We start from the raw sequence: 6,000 nt of genomic DNA on the forward strand, positions 1-6,000 counted from the left end.
ATGGGAAAAATAGGGAGATTATGGTAAGAACGTTTTTTAACGTTGAGAAAATTCGTTAAACTTGCACAATTTCGAGAAAATTGTGGTTTTTCCAATACCACGCGCGGAAAATTTTTTTTTTATTTTTGCTATATATCATTTCCCGTAGATTTTTTCACGCCGATTTCAAATCTGGTCTCAAAATTTGTCTACGACCTCAGGATATTGCAAAATCGATTTCTTTAAATTCTACATGTTTAACGAATTTTCTCGGTTAAAAAACGTTCGTACCATAACTTCCCTATTTTTCCCATATTCTGCAAAGTTTCAGCTTTCATTTAAAAAAAATTTCATCGCTCTACCTCATTTCTATCGAAAGTTCTTTGATTTTGAATCGAGTCTGGTCCAAATTTTCCACTGTGCGCCGACGCGACGAAATCTCTCCGTATTTAATCATTGTTTAAACATGTTTAATCAATCATAATGTATTAATATTGGATATCACTGTATTCGGGAAAGTCTACAGAATCTTTTGCCAGAAAGAACAATTCAATATCTTTTATAATAACATCACAATATTTGTTTGAAGTTGAAAAAGATGTTTTTTTTTCAAAGCCTTGTTCCTGAAAAACTGTGCGTATAGGAAAAAAATTGAAAACAGATTCGGAATCAGCGCGCAAAACTCTATAAGAAGGACCCTACAGTAATTGGGGAACATAAAAAAAGTTGAAATTTGTTGGACAGTGTAATTCTACTCCATTCAATAAAAATAGATCAGTTAATGGAGCCTCGTTTCATTTAATTCATACATGTTAAGAAAGACACGCTAAAAATATGTGTATAAAGAAATGGAATTTCTAATGTTTCATAAACAGAAATTTTGTACGCAGTTCGCACGGTCTGGGATAGATACGGGCCTGAGCTGCCTCGAGGATAAAGGCGGTTACGGAGAACGAGACGTGCGGCCGGTGAAAGGAGGCGGCCTGAAAAGTCTCCTCCGTGCCGACCACTGAGTTGACAATTTCAGAATTTCCAAGAACAGCAAGAAAAGAAATTCGAACCGTTTCACGATATCTAAATTGCTTTCGCTGCTTTATACCAGGGTACGCGACGAAGTAATAAAACGTCGATAAAACTGGGCAATTACTTTGACCGTCGCGAGGGCCAATAAGTCCTGGGTAGTTACCAAAACAACTCTGGATTTTCTGCACGAAATTACCTGAACCTTTTCCCAGAATGTTCGTTTGACAAGCAAATTTTCACATAATCATCCATTTCATTTCCAAAGTACAGTACCAGGACCTCGACGAACCGGCTTGATCGAGAGACAAACAGCCCGGACAAATTAAGGCCCGATGGATAATTGAGACCCGAGGGAAACCACGTCTTACCCTGCCATAGTCCGGCCACTCTAAGCGACCGTGATTATCCTTACGGGCACCGTCGCGTCGGTTCTTCCACGCCATAATTAATCCTCCGGCAACCCTCCCTCTCTTCCCAGTTTTCCCCGAAATTCTATACTCTATACAATTGTACTTGCAGCTTGCAGTTATTCCTTCTGACGCGATAACGGTAACGTTAGCGTATCTGCTTTATAATATTTGTCATTGTTGTAATATCCTGCAATTTCTACCATCTTTAACCCTTAGCACTCCAGTGGTGACTCGAAATCACCACTAAAAATTGCTGTCCCATTATGCAAAATATTGTTTACATTGTTAAACATGTTGGTATCTAATCAATTACTAAACCTTTAATTATTGTATGAGGTATTACAATCAATTTCATATCCATCAAATGAAAAGAATCGTATAGAACGAAATTATTCTACCTAGAACGAGATGTTTAATTTTCGAGTTAAAACAGCTCCGAAATTAAAACAGCTGCAAATGGTTAATTATTATAACTATCTTTTAAATTTTCAATATAGGCCCCACATAAAAAAGTTGTGAAATGCAACATTTAGTACCTATTTTCTCTACAATTCCGGCCAACTGCAATTTCTGGAAAAATATCTTTAGGATGACGGGTAATTCAGTGTCTATGATGTTTCGCGTGGTTAACAGACAACGATATAGATATTTATTAAAACAATAACACGTAACAATAACAAAACAAAACAAGATGTAATAATAATAACAATAACGAGAAAACTAGATTATAAACGTTAATGACTATCGAGTACTAACAAAGTACAGAGATATAAATTAACGTAGCGCGGGCAACTCTAGAGCGATGCGTTCTCAACGAGTGCCACAAGCTTTTTTTCCACTGGTAAAAATCCTTTTTGGTGGGAGGATTAGCAACGTGAGAAAGACCGTTAAAATAAGGGGAGGAATTCTCCGTTCCTCAAGAGTAAGGAGAAAGTTTCCTTCCCCAAAACAATTCAAAGTCGTCGCTGCCAAGGACATTGCAACGGTTGAGTCAGGGTTCTGGTAATCGTCACTTTTACGACCGAACCCTCAACGCAACCGTCCACAGCGCGCACTTGAGAAGGATGAAATTTCCGCGTCCGGAAAGTCCCTCTTTCCAACGCGCCATGTCCACTACATATCTTTTCACATCGTGCAGTAAACTAATTTCTCCAACTTCTCACGAAAAGTCCAAATCCATATAGTCCAACATTAAAAAAGTTACAGTTACTCGAATTAATACAACCCCTGGCAGAAAGTTTCCGATCCGGAGGCATTGATACGGATTTTACAGAAAACTATTACTTTATGGAGTTGAAACTGATGGGAAATTAAAAGGGGCTTATTAAAGAATGAAGAACAACAAATTAACATAAGCTTCCATTTATTATAACAAAGAAACGAGAAAATAAACAAAATGTTACACGGAAAAAAGTTAATAGACCCAATAATAGATCTGCTGGAAGAAAGTTTCCCATTTGATTTACAGTCTCCGCAACACCAAATTTCTTCAACAATTACTGTTGGATGATTCTTATAGAGTTTTTTGCGCTGATTCCGAATCTGCCCTTAATTTTTCTCCTAGATACAAATTCCGGATCACGAATAATAGATACAAAATTTGTAATTAGTTACTCGAAGATATAGATACACAGGGGACCACCTGTAGCGGTATTTTCGAATACCTCGAAACCATTCTGCACTTCGCAATCATAACTTAAATTGTGTTTCTTTTTTTTCAATTACAGAAAGTGGACAGCGAAAGTCGACAGCGCGAACTGCATCAATTCTTTAAGTTGAAAATAAATGTAGACAATTAAAAAATGTTTTTGGTTAAACTTTTCATTAAAACTCGAAGCAATAAGTATTTACCGAACAAAACGATTATAGATGCGGGATTCGATTCGGGGCCAGAAGATTCCCAGCCGTATATATGTACTTGTTTTGTTAACGACTACTCAACCTCTAAAAAATTATAAAAAAATTAAGAACGGTTGCTTCAATAATATCCAAGTACTGAATTCTTATAAAACTGGAGTCTCTAACACTTCAATACAAAACATGCATTTTCTTGGAATTTTTGGAGGTTTTCAATTTTTTAAAACATGTTTCCGTAATCCGAAAAATCTGAAAAAATACACATTAATAATCAGGATGAGACACAACTAACGTAATAATATAAATGTGGTCAACTGAAGACTTTGATGTATGTATATACATAAAATCGGCAATTTTATGTTTTCCGATTTGTTTAAAAATCGATTTTGCAACCAAAAATTTTGAAAAAAATCTCAGTAGTGTATGCTATTCGGTAGAATATTCATGAATTTTTTCATAATTTTCTGTTGAACATGACGTGACTACAAACAAATTTGGTTGGATACTTCTGACCATCTTTTCCGGCTATACCTTAAGAATCAACGAAAACATTATTTAAAAAATACAAAATATATTTCTTTTTACATCGTTAAAACCGATTTTTCAAAAAAAATTAGGCCTAATTTCTCTTCGATATCTCTTTTAGATCAAAAGTTATAGCAAAATGTGCGTCGCGCCGCGTGCTGTGCCCGAGATTCAAATGCGCGCCGTCTCCAGATTCCGACTTTTCGCCTCATGCTTCCGAAACTTCGGCAACGTGAAAATCGAAGGAACGCGTCGGCGTCGATCAGTCGAGCAGGTATTCACACGGACATGGTAGAGGTACGTTTGTTGTGTAGCGCGCGTGCAATCGAACATGCACCAACACGGGCAAGCGCGGTCGACACCGCTCACGGATACGACGATACGTCAGGGAAGGGGAAACTGCCGTTCAGTTTTCAGCAGTTTTCAGTTATTCTCTCAACTCTCAACAGTTCGCAAGTTCTCGTTCGCTTAGCTTGGTCGTAATATCTGTGGTTGTCAGGAGGATGCCGCCGCATGTCACATTGTACTTTCACTTTCGAAATATTGTCGTTTAAAGTTTTGATCACTAATGCTTTGACAAGGACATTGGTTATAAATTGTATTATTTTTTCAAGCCTTTTGAATTGATTTTCGTGACGTTTTTTCTGGTAAATACCTAATTCTACACTATAAAGTTCAATAAATGCATAAATTGAAATTTTTTGAAATTGTGACATGCAGCGTTTTTCTTGACACAATCACAGATATATTTACATAACTTCGCTCTGTGGTTACACGTGGTTACACGTTACACTCGCGAGTGCGGTCTGCGTTGCGGCATTTCACTATTTGACGATTTATTAGATTGACTTGCTTGGATTATGTGATTACGTGGATTACTTGGATTACGTGCACTACGTGGAAGGCAGGAAGAACGGAAGGTATTTGTACATATTTATATTGGTTGATCGGTTTCATTTTGCTCAAATGTCTCCCAAAATCTTCGCGTGAAAAAGCGTGAGAACGCTTGTCGGCACACCACGCGACAGTGCCATTTGCCATCACGTATGAGGTGCTACGGGGCGAGTATGTTCACTTCAATGTAGAGTCCAAAATAGTAAATTGTTTGTTTCTTTATCACTTTATCACTCTCTTTTCATTATCATTATTATCATTTATCACTTTAAACAAATCCAACACAATTCAGCTTTGGCCCATTCAGATTAGAATTAGCTTAGCAATATTCTAAATCGGCAAAATGATGGCTTAAACCAATTCAGTAAGGCAAGTATTTAATCTTCTTCACTTGCTTCTCATCATCGAATTTTTTTATTTCTGGTAGTACATTCTTTTGTTTGTAGTTCAACTTTAATCGATTTTTTATAAATATCATTGCAATGTTTGAATCAGTTAGGTATATTAGTTGATGAAAAACGTCAGAAGACCTTTTGTAATTGTAGCACCAGAAATTAGAAAATTCGTTGAGATGAGCAATAAGCGAAGAAGATTAAATACTCACCTTTACTCACTGTGTAATTGAAAATCTAATTACAGAACGGAGGATAAATATAATGTGCTATCCAGGGAAGGAGGAGAAGGAAGCTGCGGCAACCGGGGAAGAGGAAGACCTCTAATTTTTCACGTGGTACGTATATCTAATTATGCCATTCAACACACATGCATATATTGTACATTACTGATTTTCTTTGTATTTTTTAGGTATCCCACCTATGCCAGAACGTGCTACGGGCCACAAGTTTTGGGAAGCAGAGGCAACAACGTGTAATAATCACAATATACAGGGTGTTCCGTTTAAATACGAACACCTAAATATCTCTTCAGGTTATTGTGATGCAAAAAATATTTGTTACGTAATGTGCATGGTGTCAATGGACCAAATATCTGGCACACCGTGCACATTACGTAACAAATATTTTTTGCATCACAATAACCTGAAGAGATATTTAGGTGTTCGTCCAATAATAAAGCATAGTAATAATAAAAAATTATAATATTTATTATATATATATATATATATACAGGGTGAGTCACCAAACGTTACCACCTCAAATATCTTTGTTGTTTCTAAAGATACGTAAAATATGGTAAGGACAAAGTTGAATGGTACAATGGTGCTGACACGATGCAAAAAAAAATTTTGTTTTTATGTAATTTTTTCTAGAGATATGAAGGTGACCTTCATTTTTTTAAATGGAATGAGGTATTT

General features: G+C 36.4%; 1 long non-coding RNA gene across 5 annotated transcripts; it reads left to right on the forward strand.

Moving 5' to 3' along the window:
* The first annotated feature begins 4,165 nt into the window (after nucleotides 1–4,165).
* Nucleotides 4,166–5,779, forward strand: LOC143218790 (uncharacterized). 5 transcript variants are annotated; one of them, XR_013011163.1, is made up of 4 exons: nucleotides 4,166–4,441; nucleotides 4,538–4,714; nucleotides 5,328–5,418; nucleotides 5,493–5,779. It is a non-coding gene; the product is annotated as an uncharacterized LOC143218790 (long non-coding RNA). The 5 variants fall into 5 exon arrangements; XR_013011165.1 differs by having other exon boundaries at nucleotides 4,169–4,441; nucleotides 4,638–4,714; XR_013011162.1 differs by having other exon boundaries at nucleotides 4,183–4,317; nucleotides 4,638–4,714.
* Nucleotides 5,780–6,000: the final 221 nt, after the last annotated feature.

The sequence above is a fragment of the Lasioglossum baleicum genome, chromosome 2, assembly GCF_051020765.1.
Source record: "Lasioglossum baleicum chromosome 2, iyLasBale1, whole genome shotgun sequence".
Classification (NCBI taxonomy): domain Eukaryota; kingdom Metazoa; phylum Arthropoda; class Insecta; order Hymenoptera; family Halictidae; genus Lasioglossum; species Lasioglossum baleicum.